Source organism: Oncorhynchus gorbuscha, linkage group LG10 (assembly GCF_021184085.1).
Source record: "Oncorhynchus gorbuscha isolate QuinsamMale2020 ecotype Even-year linkage group LG10, OgorEven_v1.0, whole genome shotgun sequence".
Lineage (NCBI taxonomy): Eukaryota > Metazoa > Chordata > Actinopteri > Salmoniformes > Salmonidae > Oncorhynchus > Oncorhynchus gorbuscha.
In genome coordinates, this window is record NC_060182.1 from 86,820,138 (window position 1) to 86,835,221 (window position 15,084).

At 46.1% G+C, this 15,084-nt stretch overlaps 1 protein-coding gene across 2 annotated transcripts in view; it reads right to left on the reverse strand.

Annotated features, from left to right (window-relative positions):
- Positions 1-15,081, reverse strand: part of LOC124046669 (spectrin beta chain, erythrocytic-like) — an 87,702-nt gene extending 72,621 nt beyond the window's left edge. For both annotated transcript variants that reach the window (XM_046367310.1, XM_046367309.1), the window contains exon 1: positions 14,828-15,081. The gene's annotated coding sequence lies outside the window, so the exon portion shown is untranslated. The remainder of the gene's footprint in view (positions 1-14,827) is intronic.
- Positions 15,082-15,084: the final 3 nt, after the last annotated feature.

A 15,084-nucleotide genomic window follows, 5' to 3' on the forward strand; every position in this document is an offset into this window, starting at 1 on the left:
ACTTTAACTATGCCACTTTGTTTACTTTGTCTACACACTCATCTCATATGTATATACTGTACTCGATACCATCTACTGTATGCTGCTCTGTACCATCACTCATTCATATATCCTTATGTACATGTTCCTTATCCCCTTACACTGTGTATAAGACAGTAGTTTTGGAATTGTTATTTAGATTACTTGTTGGTTATCACTGCATTGTCGGAACTAGAAGCACAAGCATTTCGCTACACTCGCATTAACATCTGCTAACCATGTGTATGTGACAAATAAAATTTGATTTGATTTGACTTGCTTAGGCCAAGAAACACGAGCAACGGACATTAGACCGGTGGAAATCTGTCCTTTGGTCTGATGAGTCCAAATTTTAGATTTTTGGTTCCAACCACCGAGTCTTTGTGAGACGCAGAGTAGGTGAGCAGATGATCTAGACGTGTGGTTCCCACCGTGAAGCATGGAGGAGGAGGTGTTATGATGTGGGGGTGCTTTGCTGGTGACACCGTCAGAGATTTACTTAGAACTCAAAGCATACTTAACCAGCATGGCTACCACAGCATTCTGCAGCGATACGCCATCCTATCTGGTTTGCACTTAGTGGGACTATCATTTGTTTTTCAACAGGACAATGACCCAACATACCTCCAGGTTGTGTAAGGGCTATTTGATCAAGAAGGAGAGTGATGGAGTACTGTATCAGATGACCTGGCCTCCACAATCAACCAACCTCAACCCAAATGGTTTGGGAAGAGTTGGACTACAGAATTAAGGAAAAGCAGCCAACAAGTGCTCAGCATGTGGGAACTCCTTCGAGACTGTTGGAAAAGCATTCCTCATGAAGTTGGTTTAGAGAATGCCAAGTGTGTGCAAAGACATCATCAAGGCAAAGGGTGGCTACTTTGAAGAATCTCAAATATCAAATATATTTTTATTTGTTTAACACCTGTTTGGTTACTACATGATTCCATATGTGTTATTTCATAGTTTTGATGACTTCACTATCATTCCACAATGTAGAAAATAATGCAAATAAAGAAAAACCCTTGAATGAGAAGGTGTGTCCAAAGTTTTTACAGGTACTGTACATCCTAGGAACGTATACCATTTAGGTTTTACAACCCTTTCCTGCTATTTAGGAACCCCAAATAGTCCCCTCCACTCCCTCATCCCTCCCCAGGCTCCAGTTTTAGCATGACATGTCCCCCAACTGTCACAGTGGAGTGTTTGTGTCTATGCGTGAATGTGTGTGTGTGTGTGTGTGTGTGTGTGTGTGTGTGTGTGTGTGTGTGTGTGTGTGTGTGTGTGTGTGTGTGTGTGTGTGTGTGTGTGTGTGTGTGTGTGTGTGTGTGTGTGTGTGTGTGTGTGTGTGTGTGTGTGTGTGTGTGTGTGTGTGTGTGTGTGTGTGTGTGTGTGTGTGGAATGGCGGGTGAAGGTTAACCACTAAGATCTATTTTGGTGCAGCATGCCTATTTCATCACCCCTCTCCCACCTCTCGGTCTCTACTGGGGAACATGATGAATGATAGACTCAAACCAAACGACTCAAACCAAACGACTCAAACCAAACCGCTCTCGCTGGACCAGTCGACGTTTCAACTGCTAATATGTGTTTGGTCTGTGTGTTTCTACTAGTTTAATGCTAGTGTGTCTGGGTTAACTTCATGTGTAGGGATGTGTCTGTACAGTTCAATGAATATGGGAGAGTGTCCTCGTCTGGTGTTTTGCTATCCTGCACAAACACCAGATATTAGGACTAAAGTCATAATGTTATGTAATTTATTGAATCCTGTAGCTACCCAGTGATATGATATGTACTAGAAGGTCCAGACTAGATCTCTGCACATGGAACTTCAACTTCTCCATAGATCATCATGCACTGGTGTCAATGGGGATTTGGGAGAAAGTTAGTTACATGTACATCACACATACTAAACCTCTAACTGTGTCTCAAGGATTTAAACCCCTCCCAGCATAAGTAACTTGAGTTATAACCAATCTTTCTGAGTGTAGCTGTACTGTTTCCACTGTGGGATGTAAAGTTAGAGAAAACACATCACCGATCCCCTCCCCTGACACTCTACAGTCAACCTCTGGTCTGAATGACTGTTCCTTTCCATTTAGAGAAGGGGCCCTAGTTGTATACAGTGGTGTCAGTCAGGCTGATCTAGGATCAGTTTAGCCTTTTAAACCACAATGAATAACAGGGGGGGGGGGATCTCATCATAGTTCAGCACTTTTACTCAGAAAGGCTTTGTGAATACATGCCCAGGTCTCCCTCCATCTCCTCCTCCTCTCTGTATCTGTCCCGTGTAGGGTGATGTTATCAGACATGACGCTGGCTCCACCCACTGACCACAGCACAGAGGATCAACCTCCTCATCTAATACACAACCTGGGCTAGCTCCCACAGAGCAGGCATGTCCCTACGCTATGTGACGTCACAGACTCACACTAACAGCCACTAGACTAGGGCCTAACTGGATATGATATCCAGAACGTCAATCGATTTCCTCTGAGACAAACTAACAACTCGTCATGGCATGGAGCATGAAGCATGAAGCATGGAGCATGGAGCATGAAGCATGGAGCATGGAGCATGGAGCATGGAGCATGAAGCATGGAGCATGGAGCATGGAGCATGGAGCATGGAGCATGGAGCATGGAGCATGGAGCATGGAGCATGGAGCATGGAGCATGAAGCATGGAGCATGGAGCATGGAGCATGGAGCATGACATGCTCTAAGAATCTTAGCGGTGACTAATATCAATGCAGACACCTGACTACCTGACAGACTGAAGCCATGGCCACATTCCTCTCTAGACAACCACAGTTACAGTAGCTTATTTGTTATTCTTTTATTTTACCTTCATTTAACTAGGCAAGTCAGTTAAGAACAAATTCTTATTTACAATGATGGCCTACCCCGGCCAAACCCTAACCCGGACGATGCTGGGCCAATTCTGTGCCTCCGTATGGGACTCCCAATCAAGGCCGGTTGTCATACAGTCTGGATTTAAACCAGGGACTGTGAGTGTCTGTCTACCTTGTGTTACTCTTTCACATCTGATTCAGCAGTGATGTCATCATTCCGCATTCAATCAAACCTTGCCAAGGGATACCAAGACAGACAGATGGAAATCTGAAGACATTTAGCAAAAATATCATACCTCCCTTTGTATGAAATATGAAGGCCAACACAAAAGGTAATAGATCTCTAGGTAAACACAACACAACTGAGCAGAGGAACCATGGCAACTATCTGAGAACACAGCCAGCCGATGTTCCATCTGTAACTATTCCTAAAACACCTGTCAGTGTTTCTGTCAGTGTCACCCTCAGACAAATGGGTTTGCAATCCTGATGAGGTGCTTTCATCAAACACAAAACACCTCAACAACGAGCCAAAGAGCCTCTAACAATGTCTGAACAGAATGTTCTAGATAATGTCACAGACAGACAGAGGTTATAATGTCTACATAACTATATCTGCTGCAATGAAAATGACATGATTTCCCGGAGTAAACACAGTAACTGTCTAGGAAGGAGGAGGAGTGGTTGTATTTTCTAAGGGGTATGGAAAGTGGAGAGGGAGAAATGAGAGCTGGCAGATGGGTGTGGTTAGGAAGACTCACGACCCACACAGTGTGTGTAAGTGTATCGGTAACAGCTGGAATGAGGTCTGTGACATCTTGGCATGGTGTAAATCTGGTAGAGACCAACATATTGGACCATGTTCCCCAGACACAGATTAAGCCTAGTCCTGGACTAAAAGGCATGAGAATTCACATAGGCTCAACCTGTGTCAGGGAAACTGCATGGCGAGTAAAGAAAAAGCCATATCAAAGAGAGGGATAAAAAACCAGACATGACAGACCATTATGTGCCTTCTAAATGCTTTCTTCCCTAAACTCAGGGGACAGTCTGAGATCTAAGAGCTCATCCCTAATTTGATTGACTGTCATTAACTATAGATTGTCCTCTACTGCCGACTGGACCTAGTACACAATTGGACCTACCATACAATTGGACCTACCATACAACTGGACCTACCATACAACTGGACCTACCATACAACTGGACCTACCACACAACTGGACCTACTACACAACTGGACCTACTGTAACATACAACTGGACCTACTGTACCACACAACTGGACCTACCACACAACTGGACCTACCACACAACTGGACCTACTGTCCCACACAACTGGACCTACTGTCCCACACAACTGGACCTACTGTACCACACAACTGGACCTACTGTACCATACAACTGGACCTACTGTAACATACAACTGGACCTACTGTACCACACAACTGGACCTACCAAACAACTGGACCTACTGTACCACACAACTAGACTTACCAAACAACTGGACCTACTGTACCACACAACTAGACCTACCACACAACTGGACCTAATACACAACTGGACCTACCACACAACTGGACCTACCACACAACTGGACCTACTGTACCACACAACTGGACCTACCACACAACTGGACCTACCACACAACTGGACCTACTGTCCCACACAACTGGACCTACTGTACCACACAACTGGACCTACTGTACCATACAACTGGACCTACTGTCCCACACAACTGGACCTACTGTACCACACAACTGGACCTACTGTACCACACAACTAGACCTACCACACAACTGGACCTACTGTACCACACAACTGGACCTACCAAACAACTGGACCTACTGTACCACACAACTAGACCTACCACACAACTGGACCTACTACACAACTGGACCTACCACACAACTGGACCTACTGTACCACACAACTAGACCTACCACACAACTGGACCTACCACACAACTGGACCTACCACACAACTGGACCTACCACACAACTGGACCTACTGGACCTACCACACAACTGGACCTACTACACAACTGGACCTACCACACAACTGGACCTACTACACAACTGGACCTACTACACAACTGGACCTACTACACAACTGGACCTACCACACAACTGGACCTACCACACAACTGGACCTACCACACAACTGGACCTACCACACAACTGGACCTACTACACAACTGGACCTACCACACAACTGGACCTACCACACAACGGGACCTACCACACAACTGGACCTACCACACAACTGGACCTACTACACAACTGGACCTACCACACAACTGGACCTACTACACAACTGGACCTACCACACAACTGGACCTACTGTACCACACAACTAGACTTACCAAACAACTGGACCTACTGTACCACACAACTGGACCTACTACACAACTGGACCTACTGTACCACACAACTGGACCTACCACACAACTGGACCTATTGTACCACACAACTAGACTTACCAAACAACTGGACCTACCGTACCACACAACTAGACTTACCAAACAACTGGACCTACCACACAACTGGACCTACTACACAACTGGACCTACTGTAACATACAACTGGACCTACTGTACCACACAACTGGACCTACCACACAACTGGACCTACTGTCCCACACAACTGGACCTACTGTCCCACACAACTGGACCTACTGTCCCACACAACTGGACCTACTGTACCATACAACTGGACCTACTGTAACATACAACTGGACCTACTGTACCACACAACTGGACCTACCAAACAACTGGACCTACTGTACCACACAACTAGACTTACCAAACAACTGGACCTACTGTACCACACAACTAGACCTACCACACAACTGGACCTAATACACAACTGGACCTACCACACAACTGGACCTACCACACAACTGGACCTACTGTACCACACAACTGGACCTACCACACAACTGGACCTACCACACAACTGGACCTACTGTCCCACACAACTGGACCTACTGTACCACACAACTGGACCTACTGTACCACACAACTAGACCTACCACACAACTGGACCTACTGTACCACACAACTGGACCTACCAAACAACTGGACCTACTGTACCACACAACTAGACCTACCACACAACTGGACCTACTACACAACTGGACCTACCACACAACTGGACCTACCACACAACTGGACCTACCACACAACTGGACCTACCACACAACTGGACCTACCACACAACTGGACCTACTGGACCTACCACACAACTGGACCTACTACACAACTGGACCTACCACACAACTGGACCTACTACACAACTGGACCTACTACACAACTGGACCTACCACACAACTGGACCTACTACACAACTGGACCTACTACACAACTGGACCTACTACACAACTGGACCTACCACACAACTGGACCTACCACACAACGGGACCTACCACACAACTGGACCTACCACACAACTGGACCTACTACACAACTGGACCTACCACACAACTGGACCTACTACACAACTGGACCTACCACACAACTGGACCTACTGTACCACACAACTAGACTTACCAAACAACTGGACCTATTGTACCACACAACTAGACTTACCAAACAACTGGACCTACCGTACCACACAACTAGACTTACCAAACAACTGGACCTACCAAACAACTGGACCTATTGTACCACACAACTGGACCTACCGTACCACACAATTAGACTTACCAAACAACTGGACCTACCAAACAACTGGACCTACTGTACCACACAACTAGACTTACCAAACAACTAGACTTACCAAACAACTGGACCTACTACACAACTGGACCTACTGTACCACACAACTAGACTTACCAAACAACTGGACCTACTGTACCACACAACTAGACTTACCAAACAACTGGACCTACTGTACCACACAACTAGACTTACCAAACAACTGGACCTACTGTACCACACAACTGGACCTACTACACAGACAGAGACAACACTACACTGTATCCTTACAGTACGTATATATATATATAAATTTACACTACTACAAGTCAGTGAAATCTATGAACAGAAAGACGAAGTGGCATAGTATTTCTGATAGAACAGAATGTATCGTCCTTCTTTTCAAACAGCTCAAGTAATCTATAGATGATCTATGACAGACCATTGGGAATGGAGGCAGGTCCAAAAATCGCCACCTTTCCCAAAGTTTTGGGACCAAGTTTGTATGTCAATCTCGACGAACAGAAAATAGATCTCTCCCTATTTAGTAGTGAAGGATTGGTTTGACAATATCCAAATGTCATTAAACTTGAGTGTTTTGTAACAGATGTCTCTTTCCATTCATCGAATGGCAGTTGCGTAGTTTGAATGCTGGAATTACTGTATATTAGAGTGGAGCGGGTCAGCAGCAGCGGGTCAGAGTGGAGCGGGTCAGCAGCAGCGGGTCAGAGTGGAGCGGGTCAGAGTGGAGTGGTTCAGCAGCAGCGGGTCAGAGTGGAGCGGGTCAGAGTGGAGTGGTTCAGCAGCAGCGGGTCAGAGTGGAGCGGGTCAGAGTGGAGAGGGTCAGAGTGGAGCGGTTCAGCAGCAGCGGGTCAGAGTGGAGCGGGTCAGAGTGGAGAGGGTCAGAGTGGAGCGGGTCAGCAGCAGCGGGTCAGAGTGGAGTGGGTCAGCAGCAGCGGGTCAGAGTGGAGCGGGTCAGAGTGGAGCGGGTCAGCTGCAGCGGGTCAGAGTGGAGCGGGTCAGAGTGGAGCGGTTCAGTAGCAGCGGGTCAGAGTGGAGAGGGTCATAGTGGAGCGGGTCAGCAGCAGCGGGTCAGAGTGGAGCTGGTCAGAGTGGATGGGTCAGCAGCAGCGGGTCAGAGTGGAGTGGGTCAGCAGCAGCGGGTCAGAGTGGAGTGGGTCAGCAGCAGCGGGTCAGAGTGGAGCGGGTCAGAGTGCAGCGGGTCAGAGTGCAGCGGGTCAGAGTGCAGCGGGTCAGCAGCAGCGGGTCAGAGTGGAGCGGGTCAGAGTGGAGCGGGTCAGATTGGAGCGGGTCAGAGTGGAGCGGGTCAGAGTGGAGCGGGTCAGCAGCAGCGGGTCAAAGTGGAGCGGGTCAGAGTGGAGCGGTTCAGCAGCATCGGGTCAGAGTGGAGCGGGTCAGAGTGGAGCGGTTCAGCAGCAGCGGGTCAGAGTGGAGCGGGTCAGAGTGGAGCGGGTCAACAGCAGCGGGTCAGAGTGGAGCGGGTCAGCAGCAGCGGGTCAGAGTGGAGCGGTTCAGCAGCAGCGGGTCAGAGTGGAGCGGGTCAGCAGCAGCGAGTCAGAGTGGAGCGGGTCAGAGTGGAGCGGGTCAGAGTGGAGCGGTTCAGCAGCAGCGGGTCAAAGTGGAGCGGGTCAGAGTGGAGTGGGTCAGCAGCAGCGGGTCAGAGTGGAGCGGGTCAGCAGCAGCGGGTCAGAGTGGAGTGGGTCAGCAGCAGCGGGTCAGAGTGGAGTGGGTCAGCAGCAGCGGGTTAGAGTGGAGCGGGTCAGAGTGGAGTGGGTCAGCAGCAGCGGGTCAGAGGAGCGGGTCAGAGTGGAGTGGGTCAGCAGCAGCGGGTCAGAGTGGAGCGGTTCAGCAGCAGCGGGTCAGAGTGGAGCGGTTCAGCAGCAGCGGGTCAGAGTGGAGCGGGTCAGCAGCAGCCTACAGGAGACTATTGAAGGAGCCTAATCAGATTAAAACATTATGACTAGATGTGTTTATGCCACACATAAAAGGTAATACATTTTAAAACTTAAAGGACAAATATTTAGGCTATATTGAAGCATTAGGTTCTAGGTCGAGGAATGGTCGCTCTGATCGGAAAGGAGGCCAAATGTGTGTTAAGCTTTCCTGAATAACTGGGCCTGCTGGAAGCTCAGGCCTATGTGGCCACACTATATAGGACGACTTGGGAGAATGATGATCAACAGACAGCGCATCAGTATCAGAAGCAAAACTACAGCCAGGCTGGCCTGCTACTGTGCCTTTCTGTAATCTGTCCAGAGTACACCCACAACTAATCCAAATGGAATGAATGGAATTCAACTTTCAAATAACAGGGCTTTTGTGTCATTATTCAGAAGTTTACGCAATTGTACTTACTTGAAACAATAATGTAATTATGAATTGAATTGTGGTGTCGTAAACTAGTCTAGGTAGGATCATTGTATTGTCTCTAAACAAAACCAATAGGGAAGCTCATTGAGCTGCATGTCTGCACTGTTCTTTCACGTGTAATGATGCACCTGGCCTCTCCACTGCCTGTCAGAACTGTTCTTTCATGAGTAATGATGCACCTGGCCTCTCCACTGCCTGTCAGAACTGTTCTGTCATGTGTAATGATGCACCTGGCCTCTCCACTGCCTGTCAGAACTGTTCTGTCATGTGTAATGATGCACCTGGCCTCTCCACTGCCTGTCAGAACTGTTCTGTCATGTGTAATGATGCACCTGGCCTCTCCACTGCCTGTCAGAACTGTTCTGTCATGTGTAATGATGCACCTGGCCTCTCCAGTGCCTGTCAGAACTGTTCTTTCACGTGTAATGATGCACCTGGCCTCTCCAATGCCTGTCAGAACTGTTCTTTCACGTGTAATGATGCACCTGGCCTCTCCAATGCCTGTCAGAACTGTTCTTTCATGTGTAATGATGCACCTGGCCTCTCCACTGCCTGTCAGAACTGTTCTTTCATGTGTAATGATGCACCTGGCCTCTCCACTGCCTGTCAGAACTGTTCTGTCATGTGTAATGATGAACCTGGCCTCTCCAGTGCCTGTCAGAACTGTTCTTTCATGTGTAATGATGCACCTGGCCTCTCCACTGCCTGTCAGAACTGTTCTTTAATGTGTAATGATGCACCTGGCCTCTCCACTGCCTGTCAGAACTGTTCTGTCATGTGTAATGATGCACCTGGCCTCTCCACTGCCTGTCAGAACTGTTCTTTCATGTGTAATGATGCACCTGGCCTCTCCACTGCCTGTCAGAACTGTTCTTTCATGTGTAATGATGCACCTGGCCTCTCCACTGCCTGTCAGAACTGTTCTGTCATGTGTAATGATGCACCTGGCCTCTCCACTGCCTGTCAGAACTGTTCTGTCATGTGTAATGATGCACCTGGCCTCTCCACTGCCTGTCAGAACTGTTCTGTCATGTGTAATGATGCACCTGGCCTCTCCAATGCCTGTCAGAACTGTTCTTTCATGTGTAATGATGCACCTGGCCTCTCCAATGCCTGTCAGAACTGTTCTTTCATGTGTAATGATGCACCTGGCCTCTCCACTGCCTGTCAGAACTGTTCTGTCATGTGTAATGATGCACCTGGCCTCTCCACTGCCTGTCAGAACTGTTCTTTCATGTGTAATGATGCACCTGGCCTCTCCACTGCCTGTCAGAACTGTTCTTTAATGTGTAATGATGCACCTGGCCTCTCCAATGCCTGTCAGAACTGTTCTTTCATGTGTAATGATGCACCTGGCCTCTCCAATGCCTGTCAGAACTGTTCTTTCATGTGTAATGATGCACCTGGCCTCTCCAATGCCTGTCAGAACTGTTCTTTCACATGTAATGATGCACCTGGCCTCTCCACTGCCTGTCAGAACTGTTCTTTCATGTGTAATGATGCACCTGGCCTCTCCACTGCCTGTCAGAACTGTTCTTTCATGTGTAATGATGCACCTGGCCTCTCCACTGCCTGTCAGAACTGTTCTTTAATGTGTAATGATGCACCTGGCCTCTCCACTGCCTGTCAGAACTGTTCTTTCATGTGTAATGATGCACCTGGCCTCTCCACTGCCTGTCAGAACTGTTCTTTAATGTGTAATGATGCACCTGGCCTCTCCACTGCCTGTCAGAACTGTTCTTTCATGTGTAATGATGCACCTGGCCTCTCCACTGCCTGTCAGAACTGTTCTTTCATGTGTAATGATGCACCTGGCCTCTCCACTGCCTGTCAGAACTGTTCTTTCATGTGTAATGATGCACCTGGCCTCTCCACTGCCTGTCAGAACTGTTCTTTCATGTGTAATGATGCACCTGGCCTCTCCACTGCCTGTCAGAACTGTTCTTTCATGTGTAATGATGCACCTGGCCTCTCCACTGCCTGTCAGAACTGTTCTTTCATGTGTAATGATGAACCTGGCCTCTCCACTGCCTGTCAGAACTGTTCTGTCATGTGTAATGATGAACCTGGCCTCTCCACTGCCTGTCAGAACTGTTCTGTCATGTGTAATGATGCACCTGGCCTCTCCACTGCCTGTCAGACATTCCTCTATCTTGTGGATTTATATTGAACATTTGTGAAGATTTGAATGATTGTATGTACGGTATGATTGCTAGTTAACCTATTGCAGATCTGGACAAACGATCCACCGACCACTATTGTCACTATGGAAAGAGGGCAGGGTAGACAGTTGACTGGTAGACTATATTGACCTGTGGTATAGTAAGCGGGTGGAAAAGCGTAGTGCATAAGGGAAGTAACAAAACACCTTGATAGGGGAGGAGCCTGCAAGCAGTTAAGGAAATGTGGCTATATGGAAGACATTATATAGAGTACCAGTCAAAAATTTGGACACACCTGCTCATTCAAGGGTTTTTCATTACTTTGACTATTTTCTACATTGTAGAATAATTGGGAAGAGATCAAATCTACGAAATAGCACATATGGAATCATGTAGTAACCAAAAAAGTGTGAAACAAATCAAAATCTATTTTATATTTTAAATTCTTCAAGGTAGCCACCCTTTGCCTTCATGACAGCTTTGCACACTCTTGGCATTCTCTCAACCAGCTTCGTGAGGTAGTCACCTGGAATGCATTTCAATTAATGGGTGTGCCTTGTTAAAAGTACATTTGTGGAATTTCTTTCCTTCTTAATGTGTTTGAGCCAATCAGTTTTGTTGTGACAAGGTAGGGGTGGTATACAGAAGATAGCCCTATTTGGTAAAAGACCAAGTCCATATTATGGCAAGAACAGGTCAAATAAGCAAAGAGAAACAACAGTCCATCATTACTTTAAGACATGAAGGTCAGTCAATCTGGAAAATTTCAAGAACTTTGAACATTTATTCATGTGCAGTCGCAAAAACCATCAAGCGCTATGATGAAACTGGCTCTCATGAGGATGGCCACAGGAAAGACCCAGAGTTACCAGTACTGCAGAGGATAAGTTCATTAGAGTTACCAGCCTCAGAAATTACAGCCCAAATACATTTTTTACAGAGTTCAACAGACACATCTCAACATCCACTGTTCAGATGAGACTGTATGAATCAGGCCTTCACTGTTGATTTGCTGCAAAGAAACCACTACTAAAGGACACCAATAAGAAAAAGAGATTTGCTTGGGCCAAGAAACACGAGCAATGGACATTAGACCAGTGGAAATCTGTCCTTTTGTCTGATGAGTCCAAATTTGAGATTTTTGGTTTCAACTGCGTGTCTTTGTTTGACGCAGAGTAGGTGAACGGATGATCTCCACATGTGTGGTTCCCAACGTGAAGCATGGAGGAGGAGGTGTTATGGTGTGGGGGTGCTTTGCTGGTGACATTATCATTGATTAATTTCTAATTCAAAACACACTTAACCAGCATGGCTACCACAGCATTCTGCAGCGATACATAATCCCATCTGGTTTGCGCCGAGTGGGACTATCATTTATTTTTCAACAGGACAATGACACAACACACCTCCAGACTGTGTAAGGATTATTTGACCAAGAAGGAGAGTGATGGAGTGCTGCATCAGATGACCTGGCTTCCACAATCACCCGACCTCAACCCAAATGAGATGGTTTGGGATGAGTTGAACTGCAGCGTGAAGGAAAAGCATCCAACAAGTGCTCAGCATATGTGGGAACTTCTTCAAGACTATTGGAAAAGCATTCCAAGGTGAAGCTGGTTAAGAAAAGCATTCAAATATAAAATATATTGTGATTTGTTTAACACTTTTTTTGTTTACTGCATGATTCCATATATGTAATTTCCTATTGTTGATGTCTTCATTATTATTCTAGAATGTAGAAAATAGTACAAATAAAGAAAAACCCTTAAATGAGTAGGTGTGTCCAAACTTGCAAAATGGCAAATATTATTCATGTATATCCTGCCCTGTGCCCAATAAAAAAAAACACACAAAGCAACAACAAAAGTTTGACAACCCTCCCCTATTTTGGACTAAGACCCCCCATTTAGAACGGTCCCGAATAGAACTATAATAGAATGACCTTAATAATAATATTGCATTTAACCTTCATCTATGGGACATAAACATGACAGTATCACATATTACACACACAATGTGTAGCCTACTACATTGGTAATCCTAAACCTGGTTTGGAGCGCCATAATGGAGGAGTTTGATCTTCATAGAGGTTATATTGAAGAGGAAAGGGAGAAAGGGGATCGATAGTAAGCTATTCCTGGAGTCTGTTTACAGGAAGTTGCATCCTAAATGGCACCCAATGTCCTATAGTGCACTAATTCTGACCAAAACCCTATGGTCAAAAGTAGTGCACTTAATAAGGAATAGGGTGCAATTTGGGACACATTCCAGACTGCTGGAAAGGCTCCATGGCATGCTCACATTTCTCATTTAACTCTGTAAGCTGTTCATCTAAAGTCACTATTATTCGAAACCAAAGGCTGTCACACCACACAGCTGTTTTCATTCACTGATATCAGGAAGCTGTAGTGACTCTGCTTTGTGTTTGTTTGAGAGAGAGAGAGAGAGAGAGAGAGAGAGAGAGAGAGAGAGAGAGAGAGAGAGAGAGAGAGAAGAGAGAGAGAGAGAGAGAGAGAGAGAGAGAGAGAGAGAGAGAGAGAGAGAGAACAGTGAAAGGTTGAAGAGAGAGTTGACTGTGAAAGGTTGAGAAGAGAGAGAGTTGACTGTGAAAGGTTGAGGAGAGAGAGTTGACTGTGAAAGGTTGAGAAGAGAGAGTTGACTGTGAAAGGTTGAGAAGAGAGAGAGTTGACTGTGAAAGGTTGAGAAGAGAGAGAGTTGACTGTGAAAGGTTGAGGAGAGAGAGTTGACTGTGAAAGGTTGAGACGAGAGAGAGTTGACTGTGAAAGGTTGAGGAGAGAGAAGGGAGAGAGATGGAGAGAGGGACTGAGTGCACTGGACCTTCCCTATTAGGTTAACTTGATATGAAAAGTTTTCCCCCAATATAATCTCCCACTCATGTAGAGTGCAGAATGTAAGCAATATGATGATATAACAGTGCAATCCACCTAGTGGAGAGAGGATAACAACATGCCCAGTCTGTGTGCATTTTGCTGCAACCAAATTGCATTATATTCTATTATTTTAGGCTATGTGCCAAGGACATGTTTTGAAGTGGAGAGCGCTCTCTGTGGCCTCATGTTCAATTAAGTACCATGGGGGATTGATGAAGAGGATTAAATAGTGAAGTATATCCTCCTGCCCAGCAGACAACAACTTTTAAGATAATATTGTATTAATCTCTCTCTCAAATGTATGTATCCGATAACACTACAGAGAATAATGATCTGCGAGCGACACGACCAGTCTGCATCGAGACCGTCATAGCCCCCCATAGCGAGCGCACTCAAAGTTCACCTTACACCCGCTTAACTAACGAGTAGCCTAGCCTACCGAATGAAGGTCTTTCAAGGAAGGCCTTTCAAAGTTAGAAGTGATACTAGTATACGCTTGTGTCAGAATAAGTAACGAGAAATACAAGGTTATGTAGGCTACGACAGTTTATCCATCGCGGTATTTGAAAGGAAATTAAAGTCCTTCAAAAAAAATTGCATTGAGGAACAACAGGTGGTAAAACAAAATGAGCCACTGGTGTCTACTTTTAGAAAATATTCTCATTAATATTCCACCGCTATGTCAATAAATAAATTTAAAAACGCAGATTCTCACTAACATCTGTAACCATATTTCCCCATAATTTGTTTTAAAGAATGGAGACATTTCACCAGTGTGAATTTTCATGAAACTTTTCCCCTATCCACCAAACTCACCTATGCTTGATATAATCCTTCAGGAAAATATACACCTTTGTATTTCCCTCAAATTAAAACCCCATTAATAATCCCATGGAATCACTAGACGAGTCCTGGTCACGGCACTGGACTCCTGGATGGAACCGTCTTGGAGAGCCAGAGCGGGCAAGGTCGGGAAAGGGGATGTGAAACTTGCGACTGTGCACACAGCACGCTCATTCTTCATTCCCGTCAGCCAGCGAGCCAGCGTTTGACCCACCCCATGTTTTAAAAAT